This window comes from Sardina pilchardus, chromosome 23 (assembly GCF_963854185.1).
Source record: "Sardina pilchardus chromosome 23, fSarPil1.1, whole genome shotgun sequence".
Classification (NCBI taxonomy): Eukaryota; Metazoa; Chordata; class Actinopteri; order Clupeiformes; family Clupeidae; genus Sardina; species Sardina pilchardus.
Window position 1 is genome coordinate 25,039,624 of NC_085016.1, and position 13,931 is coordinate 25,053,554.

The 13,931-nt window shown below is 51.2% G+C and overlaps 1 protein-coding gene across 10 annotated transcripts in view; it reads left to right on the forward strand.

The window, feature by feature from the left end:
• The window catches only part of LOC134070766 (R3H domain-containing protein 1), a 55,242-nt gene that overhangs the window by 1,504 nt on the left and 39,807 nt on the right, over positions 1 to 13,931 (forward strand). For 7 of the 10 annotated variants that reach the window (XM_062527185.1, XM_062527189.1, XM_062527188.1 and 4 more), the window contains exons 1-2: positions 4,641 to 4,719; positions 13,892 to 13,931. The exon at positions 13,892 to 13,931 is cut by the window's right edge and continues 277 nt beyond it. The exons of 1 other annotated variant lie outside the window; for it this stretch is intronic. The gene's annotated coding sequence lies outside the window, so the exon portion shown is untranslated. Of the gene's footprint in view, positions 1 to 4,640; positions 4,720 to 13,891 lie in introns of those variants that run through there. 2 more of the 10 variants (XM_062527195.1, XM_062527186.1) reach the window with 2 other exon arrangements.

Sequence of the window (13,931 nt, forward strand, 5' to 3'; positions counted from 1 at the left end):
TGCTAAGTCTATCTCTAAATGTTACGGGGCGGATTCACTACTGTATGTTGACTAATTAATGGGATAACGTACACTACAGTATCCGCAACGCTACGCGGGCCTTGTGCTGAACTAGCTGGTTGTTTGAACATGCCATATTGTAAGCGCTCTTGGCCTCTATCTGTCACTGGGAATATTAATAGCCAACAAAATGGTGCAGGAAGAAATGCACGAGTTCCTGTGGATTTTGGCCACGCGGAACTTGGTGCATCACTCAAGAGGGTTCTCACCTCAGCGCCTGCAAGCTTCCACCTGGTTTAGGGGTTGGCAAGGACTCATGTTACCTGCTTAACAGCCTAACTAGCTATGCACAGTATGGCTACATAATCCACCCCCACCCCGCAGGTGGCAATATGACAGACACATGTTCTTACTGTATCTCTTTTAGTGTCATTCCTTATGTCTTAACATCTTTTTGTAAAGTGTATTGATTGCACACATGACATCTAAAGCAGCTGTGTGTGTGTGTGTGTGTGTGTGTGTGTTTCTTTGAGTATTAAAGATGCTGTAGTTGATTTGTACAGCAGCTCCCTTTAGTGACTACCATCAAGTGTGGGAAGTTATATGGTTCATGATTGTTACTGCAATTCCTGGAAGAAGTCTGTTGCTAAGAAACACCTTTCCCCATATGGAGAATCACAAGAGAGTGAAAATGTTTTTTCCCCCTCAGTAGATAGTAGCTGGTGCCTTAATTACTTGTGTTCCAAAGGCAATGAATTCTGAGCTTTCAAAAGATGTTCCCCTAGGTTTTCTGTGTTTTTTTTTGTTTTTTTAAATACTGCAGTATAGTCTCTCTAAATTGTGTGCCACCAAGGTATTTTTCTCCCTGGCATGAGTTAGGAGCTGTCCTTTTTCACAGTGTCTCTAAAGGCCTGTTCTTCTTTACAACCTATGAGTGTGTGAAACGTTTGGCTCTGTCATTCATCCGTGCCCCCCCCCCCCCCCCCTCCCATTTGGCTGTCTCAGAAAGTGGATGTTTAGATGCACCGTAAGAGCTCCCCAGGAATTCCCTGCCCAAACCAGTTATAAATAGCCCAGACCCTGGAAGCCCTCCATTCTAGACCAGGGCCAGAGTTGCTGCAGGGTGGGCTGTTTTCTGGAAAAATTGTGACTTTGAGTCGGTCTTGCTGTCGTGCTGAACTTGCGCCCGGAGACCCAGTTTAATTGGAGTCGAGCGCCTGCCTCCTAGTTAGCTCTTCCAGGGTGAAGTTTCTCGGAGCACTCAGAATACTGGGATTCGCCCCATGACTGACATCCGTCCACTCTAGTGCCTGGAGTTGGCCTCCACGCGGCATTGGTGTAGTCCCTACTGCTCCATAATGTATGCTGCTCTGTAGTGTGTGTGTGTGTGTGTGTGTGTGCACGTGCGTGCACTGGTGCATACTCCCCCCTACATACAAGAAAATAATGTGCGCAAGCCTAATTAAATAAAGGTGTGGTGGACTAAGACAAATACACAGGTGAGTGCAGCACATTGTCTGAGTAACTGACAGACAGACAGATAAATAGACGCGCAGGCAGGCAGGCAGGCAGGCAGGCAGGCAGGCAAACAAACACAGACAGAGAGGATAAGCCGGAGACTGGGAATGGGAAACATCAGATAGGGAAGAGACCGTGCTGTTCCACTGGACAGGGAGACCTCTACAGAGACCTTCTTTACTGCACAGGGAGATGTGAGTGTGGACTCGGACCTTCTTTACTGCACAGGGAGATGTTACTTTGGACACAGACCTTCTTTACGGCACCTTTTCAGATGGGGGGGGGTGGCTGAACACACAGACCTGCTCCATTAGACAGGGAGATGTGAGTCTGGACACAGACCGCCTTTACTTCACAAGGAGATATTGCTCCATTAGTCAGGGAGATGTTCGTCTGGACACAGACCTTCTTTACTGGACACAGGGAGACATGACAAGGCTGGACATAGACCTGTTGGCACTGGCTCAGGTCTCTTTTCTCTTACCGCGGGGGGGATCAGAATCTAAGTAATGCTGTAATGAGGATAGGATAGAGCCTGCAGGCATGGTCACCCTGAGCACTGTCACCTCCCCCATTCCTCTCCTCTCCTCTCTTTATGGTCACCTCTTCTCTTCTCCTCTCCGCTCCTCTACTCTTCTCGTCTCTTCTCTACTCTCCTCTGTTACCTCCTCTCCTCTCTTCCTCTCCTCTCCTTTCCTCTCCTCTCCTCTCCTCTCCTCTCCTGTCCTCTCGTCCCAGTTCTCTCCCCTCTTCTGCTCTCCTCTCCTCTCTCCTCCTCATCTATTCCCCTCCTCCTCTCCTCTCCTCTCTGCTCTCCTGTCCTGTCCTCTCCTCCTCATCTCTGTTCCCTTCCCCCTCTCTCCTCCTTTACTCTCCTCTCCTCTCCTCTCCTCCTCTCCTCCCTGTGCATCATCACATGTGTGCCCTGAGGGACCTCATTAGGACTGGTTGTTATTTGCCGTGGCTTTTTAAACGCATATTATTCTCTTCCCTTCCCCTCTCGCCCTCCCTGCTCCTTGCTTCATTACGCTGTGTGGGTTCATTCACTTTTTGGGAAAGAGAAGTTTTTAGTCTGCCCATCGAGAAATAGAGTTTTTGTGTGTGTGTGTGTGTGTGTGTCAGCAGTCCTCTTTTCTGGGGCGTACCGCGCACACGCGTCTTGCGGACACGTTAATTACAGAGCCCCCGTTGCAGCGACAGCCGCCATCGCTGCTGCCGCCGTCGCCTTTCTTATGCAGATGATTCACTGCTGCTATACCCGCCGTTCGGCGGCAGTTTGCATGAAGCAGGAGAGCATACTGACAGCCCAGGGCTGCAGAGTGCCGGATGTTTCACATTTTTAGTGTTTCAGACATGTTGGTCCATATGTCTCACTACCTGTCAGTGGGTGTGGGTGTGTGTATTTTTGTGTGTATATCTGGCAGTTTGTGCTGGTGGTAATGTGTCCTGCCTGAGGGGTGCACCTGCAAGGTGTGTGTGTGTGTGTGTGTGTGTGTCCAGCAGTTTGTTTTGATGGTAATGTGTCCAGCCTGGAGGGTGTGTGTGTGTGCGTGTGGCAGTTTGTTGCAGAGGTAATGTGTCCTGCCTAGGGTGCGCAAGGCGAGCGTTTGTGCTGGCTGCAGCCTGATTGCGTTGGAGCAGGGACCCGGTGCTGTTTAAATGGGCAAGACACTCTGGGAGCATGTTTCTTATTTCGGATAGGGCACCCGTCCCTCGGGTGGGCATGCCAGCTGGTTCAATCTCTCTCTCTATCTCTCTCCCCCCCTTCTCTCCCTCCCTCTCTCCCCCCTTCTCTCCATTCCGTGGGCTTGCGGGCGTCTCACAGAGAGTCATGTAAGGTCTGGGCTGCTGCTGAGGCATTTGTCGGGGAATGTTTTTTTTTTTTTTTTCTGCAGGCGGTGGTCTTAAATTGGCCCCCTGGAAGCCTTGAAAGACGAGCTAATTGTGATTTAGCAGGGCTGAAGCATCCCTTTTCAAAGGGGGCTTTTTAGCCGGGGCGACGCCGCGGGACCCTATCAAAGCCGCCGGCGCGCCTCGCTGCCCCGCGCGCTCTCGCTCCGCGGGCGAAGTGTGACGTCCGACACCGACAGCCTGCTCCGCTGCTGACCGCTCAACCTCATTGGTCATTGGTCAGCATCGTGCTCAGCTCGGGCGGCGAGGGGTGAGGGGGCCAGTGGTGGTTGCTGCTGCAGGTCTTTTTTGCCCCCTTTTTTACCCTCTCTCTCTCTCTCTCTCTCTCTCTCTCTCTCTCTCTCTCTCTCTCTCTCTCTCTCTCTCTCTCTCTCTCTCTCTCTCTCTCTCTCTCTCTCTCTCTCTCTCTCTCTCTCTCCTTCCTTCAGTCCCTGTCTCCCTTTTTCTCTCTCTCTCCCCTGCGCTTCTCTGCTCTGAAACGGACAGCCAGCTTGACTGGCTAATGACACCCCTCATCCCTCTCCCTCTCCCCCTCTCCCTTTCTCTCTCTCTCTCTCCTTTCTCTCTCCTCTCCCCCTTTTCTCTCCCCTCTCTCCCTCCCTCCCTCTCTCTGCCTCCCCCTCCTCTCCCTGCTGTGTCGAAGCCCCTCCCCTCCCGCGCTGTGAGTGGCTGGCCGAGCCGCTGACATCACCCGGGCCCAGCTGTTGATTTGGCGGCAGCCGTGCAGGCAGTGCCTGAGAGGCTGCCTGACTGACGATGGGTTCAGGCAGGTAAGGAGACGGACAGAGAGGCTCGGACTGGAGCTCCAGTCAGCCCAGCCCAAACTCGCTCAGCCCAGAGCCCAGCCCAGCGGAGCCTCTCGGAGGGGGAGGCTGCCTGACTGCCTGCCTGCCTGCCTGACTGCCTGACTGACTGACTCTGTCTCTCTGCTTCCTGCTTGCCTGCTATCAGCCATCTGCCGTTTTCCTCCGTGCTGTGACAGTGACTCTGCCGCGGCCCGATCACTTCTCTCTCTCTCTCTGAACGAGACGACCTGCCTGCTCTCCTCCTCCTCCTCCTCCCCCACCTCCTCTCTCTCCTCTCTTCTCTCCTCTCTCTGACCGTCACCACCTGCTCTTCCCCTCCCCTCCCGTCCGCCCCCCGCCCCCTCCCCACCCCACCTCCTCCATCTCTACCTCTGCCTCACCCACCCCTCAGCCAATGCTGCCGCGGGTACTATGGAAACTAAACCTCTAGCCAATGGACAGGATGAATCCCATCGTGAGCCAGGTGCGTCTCACCTTCTCTAAGGTGCGTCCGATGTAGGGGGGTGTTGTTTTTTTTCCAAATATTTTGTTAAAGAGAAGGCATGGATGACTCATTTGGTTGTTTTTTTCTTTTTCTTGTTGTTTTCTATTAATGTGTGTTTTTATTTGTCGTATTTTCAGGCGAAGAAATGTTTCAAAGCAGTCTTACGGTGCCGTTATGTGTCTTTTTTTCTTTTTGTTGCCGTGTTGTTAGAAAGCTGCTCTGCTGCCGGGGGTTTGACCGAAGTTGAATCGTTATTGTTGCCGTCACTACGGGTGGCGTTCCGAGCCGTGTTAGTCGATGAGGGATTGGGGCTGTGGGGGGGTGCATTGAAATTTCAAATTTGCATTTCTTTACACAGTTCCTCCCTTTCCTCTCTCCTTGGCACTCTTCTCTCTGTCTGCTAGTTCCGCAGCAGTGGACTCCTTCTGGAGTCTCTGTCTCAGGAGAAGAATAGCTTGGGGGCAAGCAGAGCGCATGTAATCTGGTGCACACATTGGGATGCGTCAAAATGTTCAGTCAACGCTCGGCTCTTGGCGAGGAAAACTTGTTTTTGTTTTGTGTGCAAATTTTGTCACAACGGGTGCGCTTGGAAATGTGCTGTGTTCGTAGCTTTTGGTTCTTTGTGTGTGTGTGTGTGCATGTGTGAAAGACAGAGTGAATGTGTGTGTGTGTCCGCCTGTTCTGATCGACCTAGTGTGTCTTAGTCATTAAGCCACAGTAAGACTAATTAAGGAGAGCACAGATAATCGCCGTGGCGATCGATATTTTGTCTACCTGCCGGGGCGACGCAGGTGCAGTCATCACTGCCGCTCCCCAAACTTCTGCCCCCTCCCTTTCTTTCTCTCTCGCGCGCTCTCGCTCGCTCTCTCTCTCTCTCTCTCTCTCTCTCTCTCTCTCTCTCTCTCTCTCTCTCGTTCTCATGCACACACCTCTCTCCTACTCCTCTCCGCTCTGTAAACCACCCCAGGGCAACATTAGCAAATATAATTTTTAATGCGGTGCGCTGCGCTGTATGGCACTCTGCAGTGTAGTGTGTGTGTGTGAGCCGAGCGACACCGCGAGTGCCGGCTGGGGGTAATTGGGGTAATTGGGGTAATACGCTTCTTGATGAGCCCCTCAGTCAGCCGACGAGGGAGGCAGGATACTTCACAGGCAGCCGCCGCCACTGCCGTTACGGCGGCCCCCAAAACTTCTTCATTTAGAAAAAGCGCACGCCTGTCATTTGCCCGCGTTTGCATAATTTAGGAACAAATCCTGTTTACATGCATAAGGGTGACTCAAAGGACAGAATTCTGAAATGATTAGTCTAGTTGCCGTGTTTTTTTTAGTGTTTTTGCAAATCAGTGTGTGTATTTTATGCGTCTGTGCGCATAAATGTGTGTGTGTGTGTGTGTGGGGGTCTTTGCACTGGTGGAACATCTTTAATTACCTGGTGGTGCAGAATTGGTCCTAATTGCGCTCTTGAAATGGCTGCCTCTTGCAGACGCTGTTTATTAGCCCCGTCCAGCGCAGTCCAGTCGGGGCCGGAGGAGCAGGGGTCAGGTTTGATGAGCCCGTCTGTCTGACGGCGGAGCCCACTTTTAATGGGGGTAATGAAACAGAATGAACCAGGGGCCAGAATTGCGTCTGGCTCCTTGGCCGTTTTCTGCCACCCTTTTAATGACTGTAAGACCCTTTTGTCTGTCTGACTGCAGGTTTTTTGGGCTATTTTTTTCCCTTTCCCCTCACGGTGACTTCTTTCATTGGATTGATTCATTTCTTCTCAGCGGCATTTTGGTTTGATACCTCCTGCTTTGTTTGGATACCAGTCTAGATGCCTAGAGATTTGTGCGAGGTGTGTGTGTGTGTGTGTGTGTGTTTGTATTTGTGCCACCCTTGCACTCATTTTAGTCATTTGTGTACTCATATTTATTTGTTTGCTGTAAATTGTGTTTACTGGCTTGCGCTTAGTCGTAGTCTTGGTGTTAGTGTTGGTCTGAGGTAACTCCTTATATCTGTGAGGGGTGTTAGCGTTGGTAGCGTTGTGTATCTGTGAGGGGTGTTAGTGTTGGTCTGAGGTAGTGTTGTGTATCTGTGAGGGGTGTTAGTGTTGGTCTGAGGTAGCGTTGTGTATCTGTGAGGGGTGTTAGTGTTGGTCTGAGGTAGCGTTGTGTATCTGTGAGGGGTGTTAGTGTTGGTCTGAGGTAGCGTTGTGTGTGTGTGAGGGGTGTTAGTGTTGGTCTGAGGTAGCGTTGTGTGTGTGTGTGAGGTTGCTGCCGGAGGTAATTTGGAGCCGGTGCCGGGGGGGGCTGAATAGATTATCGGTACCACTAAAAGCCCCAGTGCAAGTTAATACCCCCCCCCCTACACACACACACACAGACACACACACACACCACAGAGGCATTTTCTGCACCCCTCCCCAGGCTCTGTGTCGCCGGTGACACCTCAGTGGCATGGGCTTCCTCCTCCTCCTCCTGTGTGTGTGTATGTGTTTGGATACGTGTGTGTGTGTGTGTGTGTGTGTGTGTGTGTGTGTGTGTGTGTGTGTGTGTGTGTGTGTAGTGGTGCTGATTGCTTGACGCTTCACACAGTGTGTGACTGTATTCTCATTTTCTCCTCTTGCCTTCTCCTGATGCTTCGTTTCTGATGCTCCTCTCTCGCTTTCTCGCTCTCTCGCTTTCTCTCTCTCTCTCGTTTTCTCTCTCTCTTCTCTCGGTCTCTCTCTCTCTCCTCTCTCGTTCTCTCCCACATTCTACCTCCCACGCTCTTGTTTCCAGCCTCAGAGCAGCCTTTGGTGTGAATATAGGCTGTGAGAATGAGGGAGAGTAGATTAAGTGTTTTTGTGTGTGTGTGTGTGTGTGAAAATCGGATGATGTTTCCTATGCCATGTCAAGCCCTGCATGCTTCCTCAGCTCTCCTTTTGTAGCTGTGCGTTGCACAGAGCGTGAAGGGTAGCTGCAGGGTGTGTGTGTGTGTGTGTGTCAGTCATAGATGCTTGAATGTTGTGTCTAAACTGCGACAGTGGCAGTGGACTCATTCTGTGTGTGTGTGTGTGTGTGTGTGTGTGCGCTCGCGCTTATGAGCGTGTGTGTGCATGCTCATCAGTGTGTGTGTGTGTGTGCGCACGCTTATGAGTGCTTTAACGGGTGACACTTGATCAGCCCACACACAGCCTCTCATGCCTTTGCTGTCAGACACTGGACTGAAGTTTAGCCAGGGGTGAAAATGAGTGTGAGAGTGCAGATGATGGGGAGAGAGAGAGAGAGAGAGAGGAAAAAAGGAGAGAGAGAGAAACCGAAAGAAGGGAGAGAGAGGCCATGAACAAGGGATAGTGAGCGAGCGGGAGAATGAAGAGCAGGTTGAGAATAGAATCGTGTTTGAGCACGCATGCACACACACACACACATGCACACACAGCAGGTGATGATGAGGCAGAGGGAGCGAGAGAACAGAGAGTGCGAGAGGCAGCGAACAAGGGATAGAGAGGAAGCGAGCGAGCGAGAGAATGTAGAACAAGTTGCGAATAGAGGAGCGAGTCCAAGAGCGCCGAGGAGTGAGAGCGAGCGAGCGAACTCCATGATGGAATTCAGGGGGAAGAAAAGGACACGGCGGAGTCAGAAAAAGTGTCAAGGAAGAAAGGGATGACAGAGAGTGAAAGAGAAAAGAAAAGAGTGTGATCCTGTGAAGAGGTGAAGAACAAGAGAAGAGGCTGAATATCAGAGAAGTGAAGTAGAGCGAGAGAGAGAGAGAGAGGGAGGGGGAGAGAGGGATGGAGGCAGAGAGAAGAATAAGAGATAAAGGTGGGTTCATTGGAAGAGAGAGATAGAGAGAATAGGAGAGGGAGGGGAAGAGGGATAGGGAGAGATTGATATCGGCAGAGAGACAAAAAAAGGCGAGGGATGAAGCAGAAGAGAAGGGCGGAGGGAGAGGCACGGTGAGGTGATGGAGAAGAGAGGGATGGAATGAAGAGATGGAGGAAGTGAGTGAGCAGACTGTTAGGAGAAGGAGTGGAGAAGAGGGTGAGGAGGAGGGGGAGAGGAGAGGAGGAGGGGGAGAGGAGAGGAGCAGGCGGTTGCGGACTCCCTGCTGAAGCAGTCTGCTGCAGACCGCTGTAGGTCTGAGAGGACCAACCAGGCAGCCAGCCAGACTACCAGCCACAGGGCGTGTGTGTGAGGGAGCACGAGTGTAAGAAGGTGTGTGTGTGTGTGTGTGTGTGTGTGTGTGTGTGTGTGTGTGTGTGTGTGTGTGTGTGTGTGTGTGTGTGTGTGTGTGTGTGTGTGTGTGTGTGTGTGTGTGTGTGTGTGTGTGTGTGTGTGTGTGTGTGTGTGTGTGTGTGTGTGTGTGTGTGTGTGTGTGTGAGAGAGCGTACGAGTGTAAGAGGGAGTTCAGAAGAGCTGTGTGTGAGAGAGAGGCACGGGAGCTGTGTGTGTGTGAGGCATGCGGAGAGGGGGCAAGGTCAGCTTGGGGTAGGAGGCAGAGGTGTGGGCGTTCTTCCTCTCTTCCCCGCGCTCTCTCTCTCTCTCTCTCTCTCTCTCTCTCTCTCTCTCTCTCTCTCTCTCTCTCTCCCTCCCTCTGTCTGCCACAACTCTCTCTGTTCTGTTCTCTGTCCTCTCTCCTCCTCTTCCTCCCTCTGTTATCCGTACACCCAACCTCACTGCTCCTCCTCCTCTTCTCTCTATTATCCATACCCCAACCTCCCTCCTCCTCTCTCCTCCTCTCTCCTCCTCCTCCTCTCTCCTCCTCTCCTCCTCCTCCTCCTCCTCCTGTAGAGATGGGCTGCAGTGCTGCTGTGTGTGGTGTGGTATCCCTGGCGTGTGCTGTTTCTGGTGTAATTGTCCTTGATTGGTCCATTTGTGGCGCATCTGTGATTAGCTCACTAGCGCCGGACGCGCGACCTCTCACCCCATCGGAGGCTTTTACACCAGCTCATTTGCATACGGGCGACAAGAGGGGCCGCTCAGACAGACACTAGACCACACAGCACTCACACGCTCTCCTATTCTCTCTTTCTCTCTCACTCTCTCTTTCATTCTCTCTCTCCTGCTCTCTTTCATATTCTCTCTTTCTCAAATTTTCTCTCCTTTGTTCTTTTTTCCCTCTAAATCTCTCTCCCAGTCTTTCTCTCTCTTCCACTCTTTCTCTCTCTTCCGTTCTCTCTCCCGTTCCCTCACATCCGATTTTATCTTGCTCTTTCATGCTCTTTCACACTCTTTCTGTCTTTCTCTTTGTCTGCCTCTTCTCTCTTCTTTCTCCCTCCCTCCCTCATGTGCTCCCTTTCTCCATATGCTTATATATCTCTCTTTTTGTCATCCCCTTTTACTTTTCTCTCTGTCCTCCGTTCTTTTTCTTGCTGGCACACACTTGTGTTTGCCCTCTCTCCCTCCCTCCATACCTCTCTCTCCCTCTCTCTCTCTCTCTCCCTCCATCCCTCTCTCGCTATCTCGCTATCTCCCTCCATCCCTCTCTCTCTCCGCCCCTTCCCTGTATGTGTGTGTGTACCTGTCAGCCAGCCCTCAACAGTTGGGCTGGGCAGTAAAGGATGTTTGAACCAGAGGCTTTTTTTACCAACTGATGCCTCTAGGGAAGGGTCAAATGTGTGTGTGTGTGTGTGTTGTGGGGTAGAGTGTGAGTGGGTCTATTACGTGTGTGTGTGTGGTGGGATAAAGTAGGGTGTTTGTGTGTGTGTGTGTGTGTGTGTGTGTGTGTGTGTGTGTGTGTGTGTGTGTGTGTGTGTGTGTGTGTGTGTGTGTGTTGACTGCTATAGTCTCCTCCAGTGCTGAATCTGTTCTCAGCCACAGAGGGAGTGAAGTGAGGAAAGGAAGAAAGAGAAAAATGGAGGGAGAGAGAGAGTGTGGAAAGGACAGAGAGAGACAAAGACTGCACAGCTGAGCTCAGACAGCTACTGCTGAAGAACGGCGCTTTACATGGTGTGTGTGTGTGTGTGTGTGTGTGCGTGTGTGTGTGTGTGTGAAGGAGACGGATCTGGTCTCTTACACCTGTCCCTGTCATTGACGCCACCTGTGTTAGTGACACAGAGTATGTGAGATTTTAACCTCCTGAATCCTGATCAGCCTGTGTGTGTGTGTGTCTCTCTCACTATCTCTGTCTCTCTCTCACTGTGGAGAACAAGTGTGCGATCATACACCCACACACAGATGTGTGAGCATTCTTATAATTTTGTGGATGTGTTTGTGTACATGATTATAGATTATGATTGTGTGTGTGTGTGTGTGTGTGTGTGTGTGTACATGTAAGATACTTGATGTCTATTTTGAACAGACTTTTAGCAGCAGCTGTGTCTGTATGTGTAGTCCGTTGGCAAATCGTTACATCTATTCTATTCTAAAATTCACAAATAAAATTATATTTTTGTGTTTGTTAATGTAACTTATTTAGAGTGTGTGTGTGTGTGTGTGTGTGTGTGTTTTATATGCACTCGTGTGTGTTTGCTTTATATGTGTGTGTGTGTGTGCGCCCACAGTGTACTTGTGTGATTAATGTGACGGCTGTGCCGTCCCCTGTAGTGTGATGAACCCCAGAGCTTAGAGTTGGCTCCTCTCTGGTGGAAAAGCACCACCACTCTTCTGTCTCTCTCTCTCTCTCTCTCTCTCTCTCTGTCTCTCTCTCTCTCTCTCTCTCTCTCTCTCTCTCTATTATCTCTTTTCCTTTTCTGTGTTCTTGGTCTCTGTTAGAAGGTAGAAAAAAACACACATCTACTCTCTGTACAGCTCTCTCTGGCATATAGCGTATTCCATCGATACCAAAATGTTTGTGTGTGTGTGTGTGTTTAGACATTCTTGCGTTCTCTCTGGCGATGCCAGTGGGCTCCGAGGCGTTGGCTGCGGCTCGTTCTCCCGCTCCCCAGACTCCAGACGGTTTTGGCTTTCAACTCCTCCAGACCCAACCCCCTCCCCACACACACACACACACACACACACACTCCTGCCTTGCTCTGCGGGCCCAGAGAGTTTGGAAGCGATTGTAGAGCGGATTAGAACTGAAGGGTGCAATCCACTTGACCTTTTTTTTCTTCCTTCCCCAGTCATCCCAAGTTGGCATCCTTGTGTGTGTGTGTGTGTGTGTGTGTGTGTTGGTCAGTCGATCGTCGGCCGGCCGGCCAGGGTCCAGCTGGGCATGAGGAGCCAAATCTCAGGCTGTGTGTGTGTTTGTGAGAGTGTGCCAGATCGGTGTGAGCTCCTGGGCCGGTGCCTAGAGAGAGAGGCCAGGGCGAGAGAGAAGGAGGGAGCAGAGGAGAGATGGGGGGATGAGGAAGAGAGGAGAGAAGAGAGATGGTAGAGCGAGGAGCAGGTTGAGGAGGAGGGGTGAGGGTGAGAGAATGGAGTGGAGACATTTGGGTTGAAAAGAAAGGTGGACAGGAGGGGGAGAGATGGAGGGAGAGGACTGAATGAGAGAAGCGAAAGATGAAGGTTGTGGGCTGAAGAGGAGGAAGAGAGCGAGTGATTGAGGGAGAGGGATTAAGAGAAGAGGAGAGAGAAATGGAGGAGATGGCGAGAGCGAGTGATGGAGAGGACTAAAGAGGAGAGAGAGATGGAGGGAGAGGCTCTAGAGAAGAGGAGAGAGATGGAGGTAGAGGCTCTAGAGAAGAGGCGAGAGAGAGATGGAGGGAGGCAGTTGAGGGATTAGTAGAGATGATGATCTGGGCACGGGGTGCTGGGCGTCTGGCTGTGGTGGCACCAGCCAAGGCCTCTCTTGGCCCTTCTGTCCTCTCTAGCAGAGCTGAGATCTCTGCCCACCATGCCTCCCGACATCTCTGCCCACGATGGGTTCTGATATCTCTGCCCACGATGCCTCCCGATATCTCTGCCCACGATGCCTCCCGATATCTCTGCCCACGATGCCTCTCGATATCTCTGCCCACGATGCCTCCCGATATCTCTGCCCACGATGCCTCCCGATATCTCTGCCCACGATGCCTCTCGATATCTCTGCCCACGATGCCTCTCGATATCTCTGCCCACGATGCCTCTCGATATCTCTGCCCACGATGCCTCTCGATATCTCTGCCCACGATGTGTTCTGATATCACTGCCCACGATGCCTCTCGATATCTCTGCCCACGATGCTTCCCGATATCTCTGCCCACGATGCCTCTCGATATCTCTGCCCACGATGCCTCTCTATCTCTGCCCACGATGTGTTCTGATATCACTGCCCACGATGCTTCCCGATATCTCTGCCCATGATGCCTCCCGACATCTCTGCCCATGATGCCTCCCGACATCTCTGCCCACGATGGGTTCTGATATCTCTGTCCACGATGCCTCCCGATATCTCTGTCCATGACTCCTCCCGATATCTCTGCTTACAATGCGTCAGTGCATCCCATTATCTCTGGCTGTAATGCGTAGGCTACCGATATCTCTGTCCACGATGCATCCCGATATTTCTACTAGTGATATCTATGCACCAAATATATATATAAAAAAACTCTGACTGAGATTGTATTAGTCAGCAGCAATCTGGTTCTGTAAAGCATCACTGACCTCCGGCCCAATGGCTTATTGATGAAGCAATCGGTCAGACAGCACAAGAACTACAGGCAGTTCAGTTAAAAGACGGTCCATCCAAACTCAAACTGGCCTCTAACCATTTCCAGCTGGGATGGGAGTGTTTGTACAGTTTGTCTGTTTAGTAAAATAGAGGGCCTCGGCTGTTTTGTGGTCTATCGATTTTGTAGGGAGAATGTTTTGATATTAGATGCTGAGGTACCCTGTGGTACTCCCCACTCTACGCTGTTATCTATTTTACTAATTTGTGTGTGTGTTTCTGTGTGTGTGGGCTGGCAAGGATTCTTGTCCAGGCCTTGTAGTTGGAGGGCATTTTGAAAGTATATCTTGTCTCGGTTGTATTGTGTTAGATGTGGTGCCTCTGGAATATTGTGTGTGTGTTTGTGTGTGTATGTGTAGAGGACGAAGAAGAAACTCAATGTCACTCATACTGGCTTATGTAAACAGTAGAAAAAAACTATTTCTTGACGCAGGCAAGATTGATGCTCCAGCACTCTGTATCGGAAGACACACACACACACACACACACACACACACACACACACACACTTCAAGTTCCCTCGCATCAGACCCGCACCCCTCTGCCCTTGTCTTGCCTCATCAAGCTGACCTCTGCCCCTGCTGTCTCTTTCTGTGTGTGTGTGTGTGTGTGTGTGTGTTAGGTGTCCGAGGGGAATGAGTGGCGTGTGTGTGGGCAGTGCT